General features: G+C 34.3%; 1 long non-coding RNA gene across 1 annotated transcript; it reads left to right on the top strand.

Moving 5' to 3' along the window:
• Positions 1 to 71: 71 nt before the first annotated feature.
• LOC147481458 (uncharacterized) lies at positions 72 to 1,932 on the top strand. The gene is made up of 5 exons (XR_015206340.1): positions 72 to 167; positions 495 to 681; positions 766 to 808; positions 1,103 to 1,336; positions 1,497 to 1,932. It is a non-coding gene; the product is annotated as an uncharacterized LOC147481458 (long non-coding RNA).
• The last annotated feature ends 13,183 nt before the right edge of the window (positions 1,933 to 15,115 follow it).

The raw sequence follows: 15,115 nt of genomic DNA, 5'->3' as shown, positions 1-15,115 counted from the left end.
GAAAAGAGTATGCAATCTTAGTCTGAGACATAGAGCTTTATTCTTTCCCTTCATTTGTCACAGGTCAAATTTGAAAGGTTTGATCCCCGGACAATTTCTTGGGAGAGTGTTCCTAGTATGAAGACAAGCAGGGGAGGCCATTCCGTGGCTGCTTTTAATGAAAAGATGTAAGTTCCTTAATTAGATAAATATGTTAAGTATTAGTTTGCATGTCCTCTTTGTTATAGTTATATTATGACCTTGGTTTGCGGTTGTGCACAAAATGCGTAATTTCAATTTGTCGGACAATTGTAATTCAGCATAGTGTATCTTTGGCCGATTGTATTGATTAAAGTCCAAATATCAGTGAACATGGCTATGACTGTGTGTGCTTGTTATGTTTACAAGTATATAAATGCACACATTTACAATATTTTCATAGGCTTTCTTTGTCTAGGGACCATATAATATATACAGGAATCTGAGAGTATATGATGAACAATTTGTAATCGCAGATATGCCTTTGGGGGTTTTGACGGAACTAGAAATGTTTCAGAGGTCGAGGTATTGGATCCTCGCTTTGGCTCTTGGACAGATGGTGATTCGATGCATCAACCAAGGGTATCTGCTGGAGCAGTTGTGATCGGTGAATCAATTTATGTAATTGGAGGGGTATAGTCAGGTTCAAACTTTATTGACACTGTAATTAAGTTAGATCCATCAATTTCTTTTTTAAAACCTGTCTATCTGCCAAGCATCATCACAACCAGATCAATTTCTTGTCAGATGTTCTAGTGATGTTGGCTTACTTATCTCAACCAGATCAAAGGTACTGTTGTACCATTTATTTCAGTCTTTCATAACTATTAAAGTCTAAGGAGCATGCTTTTCATGTTTTTATGGTGCTCAGAGTTTGCTGCTCTGTTGTTCATCTTTTATCTTTTAGTACGAACACAAAATGCACCTTCAAATGCTTTTAGAATTAAATAATTTACCACCCAAAGCGTATACCAATCAGAAAATAGTGTTACTCAAAGCATGTAGATGTTTACTAGCACATGATATTGTTCTCGATTGGCATTGCCCAAAGTAAATTCTTGTGATTATTGTTTTTTAATTGCAGGGTTCTCAATTTTAAAATGGAGCAGGAGGTGTACACAAAGGAGGAGATTGACTAGAGCTACATCGAATATCTATGAATCTAGTGTGACACTTGATTTCAGTTTAACTTAAGGAGTTTTCTTTCTTATGTGCAAATAAATTAAATTTACTGTGTTTCTCTAGGGAATGCAACTGAAGTCGCTGGTGACAATGCAGTCTTGTCCATAATGCCACAACCAATGGCTGAGAGTCAGAGGTAATCTCTGGGATTTACATAAACAGTTAGAAGATAGACTTCTTTATTTGAGATGCATAAGGCTTTCTCCCGTAAGCACTAGTTAGTTAGTAGTCAATATCCAAAGTTTGGTTAAATCTATGATCTCCTATATTGTTTTGTGACTCTTGTTTCTATGTAGGGTACTTATAATTTTTTGAGATGGTCTTATTGTATTATGGGGACTTGAAGAAAGTAAGGGAATTCTTCTTATGGGTGGAAACATGCTCTCATAATCGAATGAAACAAAGAAAGTTACTTCTTCATGTTGGGCATGCCCCTTTGGAAGTAAAGTCGTTGCTGGATATAGTAATGGAGAAGTATACCTTTGAAGTGTGCCACCACTTTCAAATCCATGTGCAATAATATCAGGAAATAGGGAACTAACTTCGCCACAAAATGTCCCTCTGTGTAAACTTTGCTATTTTACTTGGTTGGCGGGGCGGGGTGTTTAGAACATCTATGTTGTTCTTCATTACTTTTCGTTGTGGATGAATAGAAAGAATTTAATTGTTAGATCGAGTTATTGATGAATGGAAGAATTTAATTGATACATTGTAGACTGAAAAGGGTGCAGGTGGCCCCACATATAAAAGGGCTAGAAAAACCATTTTTTTTAATAAATGAGAAATAATTAGTAACGGATAGAAAATCGTTAGGAATGTAAATATTTAGTAACGGATATATAACCGTTAGTAATGGAAAATTAGTAACGGTTAGTAAATGTCAGAAACGGAAAATACCAACACTTTACAAACGTTGGGCGAAATTAATAAACGTTGGAAATGAATTGTAACGGTTTTTATGTCACTGAAATTAATTTCAGTAACGTATATTATCCGTGACTAATTTTAGTAACGGAAAATAAACGTGACTAATATCCGTTATTGTTGATTGTCACGCTTTTGTGTCAACGCAAGATAACCGTTACTAATATTTTTAGTGACGGATGCATATCCGTTACAAATCAGTCCATATGGTGTAGTGTGTTGTTTTGGCAGGGTATGCAATATATTAAACCACACATTTCTTAATAATTGTATATGGCAGGTAGGCATAGGCATGGGCGGATCTAGGGGGGGGGGGGAATACTAGTTATAATAGTGTATAATTCATCCTAAAAAAAAATTGTAGTGCATATTAGTTGTAGCAACCCCCCTTATGTGGCGATCCTGGATCTGCCCCTGTTCAAAGGTGCTACTTTTTCTAACGTTTGTATTTTTCACTCTCAATATTCTTGAAAATTGTATAGTTTGAGTTTAGGAGTGTTTTGATATGCAGCAAATTAATATATGGTACACTGTGGTATGGCTTTGTTTTGGTGACACTAGTTAAGGTTATATAAAGTTTGTATTTTTATTTATTCCAAAATCATGACAATACTTAATTCTTTGTTTTTTATGAAAGGCAAGCAGGGAAAAATCTTAACCTTTTTGAGATTAACCCATTTATTTCGATATTGGCTCTTGAAAAAAACACATACTATAGCTTGCATCTTTATTAGTATGCATCATGATAGAGGTCGTTTGTTGTCATAACAATTAACGTATAAGCTGCAATTAGTATATAAGCATATCTCCGGTGGTTTCGAGTTTACCACCAAACTGGTTAGATTAATGCTAATGCCAAACTAATTATTGTGTGGCTCATTTTGTAATATTTTGTATGTTATGCAACTTAATATCAGACGGATGATACAAGTTATGCATACTTTGTTGCGCGCTCTTGGCGATGTTAATTACACAATGGGAAGTTCCACGATAGCCCCATGGGTAAAACGTTTAATTTAAGATTTATTAAAGCTCTTTATAATTTCCATTTGTTTTTGAGCTTTCCCGAGTATTGAGATCATATAAGGTTAAAGTGAATGAAATTGGTCCGCCAGTCGAATCACATTTGAAGAGAAAGTAACTGAACGAAATAAATTTCACCTACAAGAGTTGGTGGATAAGAAGTAATAACCACCCAGACCTGAAAGCACTGTGGCACGACTAGTGAAATAATAGCCAGTGGCATTATGTCCACTGACTATAATATCTCAAGTCATGCCACGGTGCTTTCAGGTCTTGGTCGTTCTTACTTCTTGTCCACCAACTCTTGTAGGTGAAACTTATTTCGTTCAGTTACTTTCTCTTAAAATGTGATCCTTTGGGCAATTTCTACTGGTGGACCAATTTCATTCACTTTAACCTTATACGATCTCAATACTCAGGAAAGTTCTTAAACAAATGGAAATTATAAAGAGCTCTCTTTATAATTAGATATCTGACGAGATGTGTGGTTAAGCAATGTTTCTCTTAAGCAAGCCTTACACATTTATGATATGGAATTGAAAGGATGTCGAGCCAAAGTTCTGAGATCAATCTTATTGTAAATGGAACTTGGGCGATCTTTAAAAATCATACAGAGGTGATTGAGTTTTGGGTTCGATGTAACTTCCTTTAGGCACACCTGCCGCGAATGAATAAGACCACCTATATGCACTACACCATAACAAGGAATTCTAACAATTGCAATTTCACTTTTGTAACACATATTTATCCGTTAGTAAATTAATAACAATTAGTGTTCCGTTACAAAGTCACTTAACCGTTAGTAAATTACTTCGAATTATTTTGTGTCGGATTTATCAAGATATTAACTAACGTACTGTACAAATCTAAGCAGCTTAAAATCGGTTTTGAAACTAATCGATCGAGGAGCGATGTCACACCCTGAATTTCAAGCGAGTGGAAAAACAATATTTGTTCCGACTCTTGATTTTCGAGGTGTGATGCACTCTCAACTCCCAAAAACCCATAATCAGTTTAAATACACGGATAATTAAAAACCAATAAAAAATTTAAGTTAAACAAAAGTTCTCTTCATTACCAAAAACTCGCAAATATGATTAATTACAAATCTCCTTTCCACCATCTTTAATTATAATTACAACTGAAAATACAAAACAACATTTGTCTCAACTAAAGACTATTACACCTTAAGGGAAAACAAAACATATCATGAATGCGATGCTAACACAAACCACAAGTAGCAACCAACCTTCTTCAATACTAAATCTGTCAAGACTTATCAACTATGTTCATTTAATGAACACACCCGATAAGCAAACATGCAAATCGGGTCAGCATTATAAACAATGCTGGTGTGAGTAGCCCTAAATACAACATATACTTATACATATATTTACACAATAAATAAGGCAGTTAGTTCCTCCCCCGAGGCACCTTAACCTCCACGAATAATACAACATCCTTAAGTACAATAATTTAGGCAGGTAGTTCCTCCAATCGGTATTTTTAACTTTCCACTAACCACACAACAAACCATACGCATAATAAATAAGGCATGTAGTTCCTCCATTGAGACACCTTAACTTCCCAACAATAATACAAAGGCATTTAGTTCCTCCACCGAGGCGCCTTAGGTTCTAACTAAACTAATAACCAGCCAAGCATATTCTATACTTATCGTATTTCATGCTCAATTACAGAGTGGGTCGTCTCTGCACAAGTAATTAGTTTAACCCACCCTTCTGCAAAATCATATACAATCATATATTTAAAGATATATCATTAACCAACATATTACCATAATTATATTATTTAAGGCTTTCTTTGCGTGTCCCTAAAATCACATCGTATCTATGTCTTACATAGTTTTCCTAGCTACCACAATCGCTACCCAACGCCGAACATGTACATCCACATGCCTCCCCTCACATAGTGGACCACTCCGTGCGCAATTACCCTGAGCGGGATGCTGCACACCAGATAACCCTCACACGAAAGCCATTATGTAAGTACTGCCACTATTCGGCATAAAATATCGCGCGTCTCGTTCTAATTTTGCGAACGGAATAATCAAGTCACTATTCGACTACGCCAGAAGGGCCATTTAGATTCACTAAAACGCCAGAAGGGCCAATCAAATTACTTACGACCGAAGGGCCATTCAGATTCACTGAAACGCCAGAAGGGCCAATCATATCACATACGCCCATCACAAAGGCAAATCACATGAGTTGTGGTAGCTAGGTTATAGGATTTTCGTTACGTAATTTATTCAGGTGTCATACATTCATGTCTCATAATAATTTCACTTTATTACGTACATGTCAAATACATTATTGCACTAAGCCACCATATTTGGAAAATCTCAATAATAATTCTTGTTCTATCTTATGCCAGTATACTTAATTGTATTGAAGCTCAATGTTTCTCGTTAGAATAAAAATCCACATTCACGTGCCAATACTATTCATTGCACGATATTCAAGCATCTTTATATCCAATCTCAAAACTTATTATTTCACGTGCCAATCATATATTGCACTACCCCATATGGGATGTATCAAGCCTTCATAAATACTATAATTCGTTTAAGTAGCAACTCGTAATAGTAATCAATCATGTAATGTATTCCTTCAATATATTTATGTGAACTCAATTCCCCATCAAATGTACGCATTATTTCCATTTGTGCATAATATAAATAGTATATAAATAATCAAAATATAAGTCAATTCCACCAAATATCAAAATGAAACAACTTTAAAAAGAAAGAACAACTCAAGTCCAAATATCTCGCATAATTATTCGAGTCCGAAGCACAAGTCAAGTCAAATTGATCAACTGACAAAAGCCCAATACTAAAGTCCATGAATATGAGTCCGTATGTAGTGTAATTCTCATAGAAACGTATATATCTAAGTCTTATAAGAATTCCTCTCTTGTTACGTGCCAATATTTATATTCTTTACACATTACTCACGTCAAATCTTAATTAGATAATGACAAACCAATTTATGCAGGCTTCCGCACTATTTTAGCATTTGATTTGTCCATACACTTTACAACATAAATATATCACAATTACACAGTCAAAAGTCCACAATCAAAGCCCAAAAATCTAAATATTTAAAGACCCCATTGGATCTATTTTAAGTTATATGGACCGGCCCAAAACCAAATTAGAAACTGGCTCAAAATACGAATGGGTTCGGCCCAAAGAATTTAAACTAAAACCAGCCCAAACTTAAACTAAACTGGTCCAAAACTTAAGATTAATCCATCCCAACAACTAACTAGTGTTTAGGCCCAAAAACTGAAATCAAAACCGGCCCAATCAAAACAAAATAAAATTGGGCCCAAAGAAACCAACTAAGGCCCAAACCCCACTAATAGGTTTCGGCCCAAGGCCCAACCGGTCATCTCCCTCAGCTCCAACAGCTCCACCAGCCACCAAATCGGCCACCACAATCTCCACTCATCACCCCTTTTCAACCCAGCGGTTGGACTCCTAATGAACCTGACATCTTTAATTAACACCAACACCGATTTTAGCAACTGTCGAGATCACTCTCCAACATATCTCGGCCGCCATTGCCAGCTGTTCAAGCTTCCCACAGCCCTCATTCGACAGCCCTCACTAGCCACCCCATCACCAACAACCCATTCAAGTACTTAACCACCCCAACAACAAAGTTCAAATAAAAACTAGGCGATTTTTGGTCGCCGCCATTAACACCCTCTCAAAGCGATGACAACACCCATTCTCTAGCACCAAATCATCCCCAATCATCAATAACCAACATCAAATATATAACCCCGACATCAAATAACCAAAACCACAACAAAGAAGAGGTCAAACAACACACGGCGGGGCGTTTTCTTTATCTTGGGCTCGGGGCGCCATTAACAGCCCAAACAAGCCCGACAGATTCAGTTTCAATTTCAGAGTTTTCAACATAGTTTAACAATACAACGGACACCAAATAATAACAGGATAATGAGTAGTAACAATAGGCGAAACCTTAGGCAGAGAAATATGCGTATACACCGATACATGGAAAACTATAGATTCGGGTGAAATAGCAAAATAACTACTCATTGTATTAAAAGCTCTTGAATCCCTCATAATCCAAATCGTCGCGTGCTCCAACTCTTTAGCAATCGAGGCTTTTATCTCCGTGATCCATTTTTATTTTTTATCTAAAACCCTATTCTCTAGAAAAATATGAATATATATGCGGGTTTGAAACCAATTTAACACCGGATTTCGGGCCCGTAAATCAGGCCCACATATCCCAAATCAATCTAACAAATTTTAAATAAATAAATAAATTAATTAATAAATAAATAAATACATATTATAAATACGCGTTACGTTAGCGTTTATGGCGATTAATTGGTTAATCGGTGATTAATCGGTAATTTAATCGGTTATATCGGATGTATATATTTGATGTTTTCAAAATATATATTAGTATAATCATACCAAATATTTCTAAACAGTGATCCGAAATACAACAAAAAATATTAAATTCTTATAATCACATCTAACTAGCTCAATTTTGGAGTACTACAGATATGTCAAACACAAAAATTACATTAAATATTTAAAGGAATAAGGGGATTGAGAAGTGATAATATTTATTAGAGAGATAATACAATAATTTGTATATTTAACTTTCGTTAAGGAGGAAAAAATAAGTAAACTTTTAGTTTTGTGTATTGATTGGGTTCTATTATTATTAATACGATTTAAGAATCTAATTCGTTATTTTTACGTATTTTTTTAGATGGAAAGCCGATATTTTCAATAATTTTTTTTCTCAGTTTAGCGAGAAATCGGTAATCTCGGCTGATTAATCGGTTAATTTGGTGATTAAATCGGTTAGGTGAGTAAAAATTAAAAAATAGGTAAAAACTAATCGGTTTATGAGCAATACGCGATTAATCGGCCGATTAATCCGATATTGATAGCATAGGTAAAAATGTGACGAATCAAAAAAGAAAAAAAGGGCAAAAATTTCAGCGGGATTTTTTCAACTCGCGCTTAGTAGGTCAAGGGGTCAACTACCCCTGACTCCGTGGAGTTAGTAAGAAAAGATGTAAACAAAAGGGAAAATGGGGTGAGAGGCGGCGTTGTCGCCACTACCAACATGTGAGGTATTTCTTTTTCCATTTCTTTTTCTTTTCTTCTCAATCTTCCTCGGTTATGATTCATGGTGATGAGGGAATTGTTTTTGTGGTCGATCTTCTAGGGTTTCTCAAGTTAGTTGATTTCTTCATAAAAGGACAAACCTTTATTCATTACTTCAACACAAAATTGCTCGATCTATGGAAGGAAGCTTGCTTTAACCAAGGTAACAAATTATTAGGTTCAATTTTTTTGAAAATGGTGGCTAGCATAGAAGTATGTGAGTGCAAGTCATTTCTTGAGCTTGAGAACATTATGACGATTGTTGCCAATCCTCGTCAGTTCAAGATCCCTCGACCGGTTTTGAGCGGGATGAAGGATTACAAGGATGGCAGGTATTCCCAAGTTGTTTCCAATGCATGGACATGAAATTCAGAGATGATTTGGAGCGCTTGAAGAAGATCAGGTTTGTTTTCGTTCCATCTAGTTTATTTTAATATTTCAAAATAGTTTATAAGCACTCAAACATCTGTTTAGCTTATTATGTTCTAGTTAGTAAATTGATTTTAAGCCAAGAAATATGTATTTGCTTCACATATTGCTTGTTTGATTGCCCTACATGTGTTGAGTATTCTTCCGTGGATAGTGTTTTTTATGTGTAGATTTGCTCTTTTTTTCTTCTATGGGGATGAAGTTTGACTATGGCTTTTAAATTTGTGCCTTAGAGATGAATGCGGTTCCTATACTAAACTTTGTCATTCAATAAGCGGCTTTGAAATGTTCTTGATCTGGCTGAAATGTGGAAGGCCGGAACATATGAATGATGCATCCATTATATGAGCATCTGAGAGATATTTTTTGGATAAATTGGTTAAAAACTTAATATGAATTGATTTTACACGTTAACTTTATAAATGTTTGAATTGACTTGAGGCGACAATGTGTTTTCTCTGTATTAATTGTTCTTTCTAGAGTTTCATTAGTATAGTTTATGTCTTTGTTTCCCAATTTGTGATGTTCGGTAGAATAATCTTTTAGTGTAGCGTGATATTTTTGGAAGGTTGAAGAAATTTAGTTCATGGAATTTGGAGTTTGACTCTTTGGCTTTAAAGCACATGCTTTTGAAATGAATGTAGTTCCCCATATCAATACTTCTTCAAATAACTCTGGCTAGAATCATCTTTATTCTAGCTTTGTGGTTGTTTGACCTTAAGTTCGACTATTTATTATAATTTGAAACCATGTTAACTTCGAATTAGTGTAGTTTATAATTGTTATTGTATTTTTCAGTGTTTCATTTTTCTGTTTTTAATAGTGTTCTTGTACTTATCCTGGATTAACATGTGCTCTGAAACTTAGATACTACTTTTTGGATGACTGGTTTTTTATTGGGGTTTCAGTTCAATTGCAATGTATGGTCTTTGATTGTGTTCTTAGATTTACAAATATTGATTATGAGTATATAGTGTATAATATAGTTGCAGGGTTGTTGACTATTAGTATTCTTGGCTAAATAAATAGCTTTTCTCTTTTTGAAAACTTAGATGTGAAAGAGTATTGGCCGTTAGCTGATTTGGTGTCAAAGGCGACCCCAGTACATGACTTAGTCGAGGAGAGGGGAGGGAGGGTGGGGGGGTGACCTATAATCTAGATCAAAAAGGGTTTGGTATTACATTATGAGCATGGTGCTTAGTCATTTGAATATTGGTCACGATGAGTAATGAGGACTCTTTGAGTTCAATGTACATCTGATGGCCAATTTATAAGAATTTGAACTTGGAAGCATGGTGGAATCTTAGTATTCTAGATTGAGTAATTAACTTTCCACTCCTTAGCAGATTGGTTTTTAGTCATATTTATTGGTTCCTTGATAGAATAATCTACACTTTATGTTGATATGTTACGAAATAATGTGTTTTACTTTTGTCGTAAAATCTAGTTAATTGATTCTATGGAATCACAGATGTTCATCTTGGGTCTCACACTTGAGCCCATCTCCCCTGGGATATTCATCTTCTCACGGTGCTAGAGACATTTTGTCATGTGGCGTGTTTGAATATCTGGTTTGTTAAGGTTGAAAATCAAGAGCAAGCTTTGGTTACGGATCACTCTTACACCATTAGTAGTAATACAGCTTAAGAAGTTTCATGACAAATTTTGAATCTGATTTCATCATAAGTGTTATATCTTTTCTTCTTTTTTGCATTTTGGTTCCTTATTAAATAATTTGATATTTATTTTGGTGGTTAAATGTATCTCATTCATGTAAGTGTGTGTAGGAATTTTTTCACTTTCGGGTTGTGCTAATATTGACTACATAGCACTAATCAGTACGAATAGGATTTTTAATAACGCCATTTTTTATCAAGTATTTGTCACGGGTGTATTGTGAATGCAGTGACAAATAATTTTTACAATATGAGATGGGTGTGGAGACTTGTAAGTCCATTTTTGTTTTCAGATAAACAATTACAAGAGGATTAGGTAGATAAGTAGATAACTAGTACTACCCAAATTTATTATGTTTCACACCACAAGTTCACTAGACACCTAGGCGATTTACCAAAAACAAAAGACTCCACTTTTACAACACATCAAATAAATTATTCCCTTGGGGCTTCGAAGTTTAGTTGGGGTTTCCCAAATCCAGGAGCATTTTAACTCAATTATGGTTACACCATGGATAATCAACGTTGATCAAACTAGAGTTTGGGTATGGCTTCAAATTTTAGTGGTAATTGACCTCATTTGCCTTCAATTTAAATGATCTCTCTCCTTTCTCTTCGTTTGTGAATCATGAAACTCTTCTATTGAATTCATTCTTCACCATCACCAAGTTTTCAAGGATTATGATTTATGAACCCGAAGTTGGTGGAGGCGTGGACTTGTAAGTAGTGATTTCACATCACAACTTTTGGTCTTCCGAAAACTCTTTCTTTCCTAATTTCATTTGTCAACAATTTTTTTTGTGAAGCCTCTGTTTCATTACATTTCTAAAGTGTTATTAATATGTATGCATTTGTTTGAATTGGTTATAAGAGCAGGATGATGAAAAATGTCTTGACAATAATGGATATTGGATGGACTAATTGGATGCCTTGTTTTAATGCATTCCTAGTAGGTTCAACTTGGTATAAGAATGAAGGTGAATCTGTTTTGTTCTATTCTACCTATAATCTCTCATCACTAAGCTTTAAAGCGAAGGGATGTTTGTTAAGTTCTCGATGTTTTTGTCAAGAACAGGTTGGCAACCCCGCCTTTAACCAAAACCTTGAATTCATTCTTCAAGACAATTCAAGAACTTAACTAAGCACTCAGAAGCTTTGAAACATAGACCTAAATCTCCTACTCTTGCATTAGGTTTACTGATTTATTGTTTGAAAACCTTGAATATATGTTCACTATAAAGAAACCGACATTTTTTAGTTATATTGAAACTTTCAAAAGTTATTTCCACTCATTTCTTAAGCTAAGCTGCAAGGAAGAGTTAATGCAAGATAATGACCGGTATATGGCTCCTTTGAAACCAACTTTGTGAACCTGAACTTTCTTGTAGTCCATTTGCATAACAACCTTTCATAAAGACTCTTCCATGTGTGACCATGTGTTTAAAAACTTCACATGAATTACTCTAAGGTATGGGTCCATTTTGTTTTCTATTTGTATTAGGCCAAAATTTTCTTAAGTCTTAATTAAAATCCAATCTCTTGTAGTCTTTTGAAAATGGACTTCCCTTATTCCAGATATGGATGTAATCCTTTTTTCCAATTAGCGTAATTTGGCTTTTTTTCTTGGAAAGGGTATTAAATTCAATAAAGATTAGTTACTAGTAGTTTAGACTTTGGATTAATCAAGAGGACTAATGTAGATTATAAGGCATAGTGGAAATTGGGAATCAAGAACTTTTAACTTGGAAAATAATTTAATGTTTGCTGTTATGGAAGGGAAGGGGAGTAATCACTTTCTTAGATCACCATGTATGGTAAAGTTATTTAGTGAAGTTATTAATGCTTGAACTCTCTCTTTATTAATTAAATTTTAGCAGCCACTATCTATGTAATGCCTAGTTGGTATGTCTTCTTCAGTTTAGTAGAGCTAGAGTGAGCTTTGAGAGGGACTTGAGAACCTGAACTCATTCCATGATCAAAGTATCCACACAAACAAAGGGTAGTACACCAAACGAAAAAGCTAACCACCAAGATTGTGTACTCTCCATTTCGACTTTCTTTCTTCACAAGATGTGGTATCTCATTCATTTATTCCTTTGAGTTGATTATTAAGTGATAATTGAAACTATTGGACATAACTTGCTTTCACAATTATTTTCTTTGCTTAAAAAAGGTCCGAAATAAATAAAGTTTGACCGTGTAACTACAAAGTTTGTGTATATGTGTTTGGCAGGTCCTTTTAGTTACTTCAGTTGGCTCTTCTATTTTTTCATCAATGGGCCCGAGACCAATACATTGTAAGTTTTGTTTGCTATTGATTTTGTAAGCCTAGATGTAATATGTTCCTTATCCTTGCTTTTTCCATCTTCACTTGTTTTGTTATTGATTTCTTAATCAGATCCGGATCGATTCCGTAAACCGTTGTTTTTCTTTCGGATTAAAATTGGTGAATCAATGTTAAATCTTTCTTGATTTCTCAATTGGTGAAATCGAAATGTAGTTCCCTTGAAATATGGTTTAACTAGGTAGGGGTTAACTTGAAATATGGTGATCTATGCTTCTTACATTGTTCTTGATTGAACGTATTTCTCTTAGATAGAAGTAACTTATTAGTCTAATTGTTTTATATTCCTTTTAATGGTGATGGTACCATATTCTACTTGCTTGTTGATTGGTTATCATTGGTTTGAACTTTTAAATCTGGAATCTTGATGAAGTTGGAAAATTTCTACCATGACACTTGATACACAGAGTTCAAAATATCAAGACTCATTATTCGTGGTGAACTTATTTTTTTCTTCAGTCTAAGACTCATTTTACTAGAGGCAGTTAAGGGAAGGAATGCCTCAATAAGTGCACTTTTGCCAAATACTTGCCTTTGTTCATCGCCTTGGCTATATATAATCCTTGCATCTAAGGCCTCCTAGGCTCAGTCTAGGGGCTTAGTGTCACCTAGGACTGGTGGCTGGCCCTTAGGATCACACTGTGTGTTTAACTGCAGATCACCTTACCGAGACACACAAAGACATTACTATATATGAACTAAGCCGTGAAGATCAAGTCTCCATGTCACCCAAACTCTTTAAGTTCTAGAAAATGATCCTCGTAAGAACAATGGGGGGAGTAGGGTTAACTTCAATAACACTAGAAAATAGTTTGCTAGTTCCATTTGTTCCTTCGAGGTGGATATCAAGCTTTTTCATGGGGAAGCGAATATGCAAAGCTTTAGCGGGGAGTCATTTATGCATTTCAATAAATATTGTTTCTTTGTTTTAGTTTTAACTTTTTGTAGATGATAATTGATAAACACTTTAACTAGATGTTTGGTTTTGGCTTATTTGCTTTAGCATTAGATTTATTTTATTACATGGTTAATGGAGAATATACGAGTAAAATTATTTATAATACAAGTGAGCTTTTTGTATGTTTGTGGTAGTAGATTGTTAGAATGGATGAATATTATTATTAATAGAATAATTTGGTTGATATATCATGGAATAAGCAAGTGCAGGTGATGTAGCTTTGGGGAAATTTCTAATAGTTTTTTTTTTTTTTTTTTTATATTACAAATTATTAGTGCGGATACATAACTACTGTTACAAATATTTGAACTTTTATTAAGCAACAGTTAATAAGTGTTATTAATTTCCGTTAGAAATGGATAATGACCAACAATGACAATTTAGTAAGCATTACTAACACATCGAATGCTTGATATCCATTCTTGAAATTAATTTCACCAATACTTGATAACCGTGAAGTAAATTTTGTAATGGATAATAAGTGTTATTAATTTTCGATTTACTAATATTTGTCATGTTTTTTGTGTCAACGCAAGATAACCGTTACTAATATTTTTTGTAAAGAATGTATATTTGTTACAAATAAACCGGATATGGTGTAGTGATGGCGGGGTTAGGTGTTTATTCAAACTATATGGTAGAATGCTTAGCCATAAATCGAGAGTGTTTAGATTGCAATACAAAGAATGCTTAGCCAGTGACATTATCGTTGAGGATGTAGGAGATCGATGTAGTTTTAGGTACTTGTGACTTGTAAGAGAAATCTAGTATGTGTTTAATGTTTATAAGTAAAATCTAGGATATCTACAAATTATTATATTGTTACTTGTCTCTATGTATAATTTCTATAGAATTTGGATCATTTGTACTGTTGATGTAAAACGTTTTGACTGGCGTTTTTCTTTGATTTCAAGACTTAATTAATCAAGATATAAGCTCCTCATGGTCTCCTTATTGTACCGAGTGCTGACTCTCACTTTGGTATCAATATTTGTTGTTATTCCTGCTATGCTCATAGTGATCGAAGTGATATTATGAATTTGTATGGTCTCCTCATGGTCATATTCAAATTCAAATTCAAATTCAATTGTCATATTCAAATTCAAATGTTAAATTCAAATTTAACGACAAATTCATAATCTAAAACCCTAATCTATATACAAAACCCTAATCTATAATAAAATTCAACGTCAAATTCTAAATTCAACGACAAATTCAAATTCAAAAGTCATATTCAAATTCAACATCAAATTCAATTTCAACGTCAAGGCTAGTTTCAAATGTCAAATTAAAAATTCAAGCGTCAAATGATAATTTAATGTCGGAAGCTAACATGAATTTGAATTTGACGTTGAATTTGAATTTCA

Source organism: Coptis chinensis, chromosome 8 (genome assembly GCF_015680905.1).
Source record: "Coptis chinensis isolate HL-2020 chromosome 8, ASM1568090v1, whole genome shotgun sequence".
Classification (NCBI taxonomy): domain Eukaryota; kingdom Viridiplantae; phylum Streptophyta; class Magnoliopsida; order Ranunculales; family Ranunculaceae; genus Coptis; species Coptis chinensis.
The sequence above is the reverse complement of the archived record's forward strand: the minus strand, read 5'-3'. Positions and strand labels throughout refer to the sequence as shown.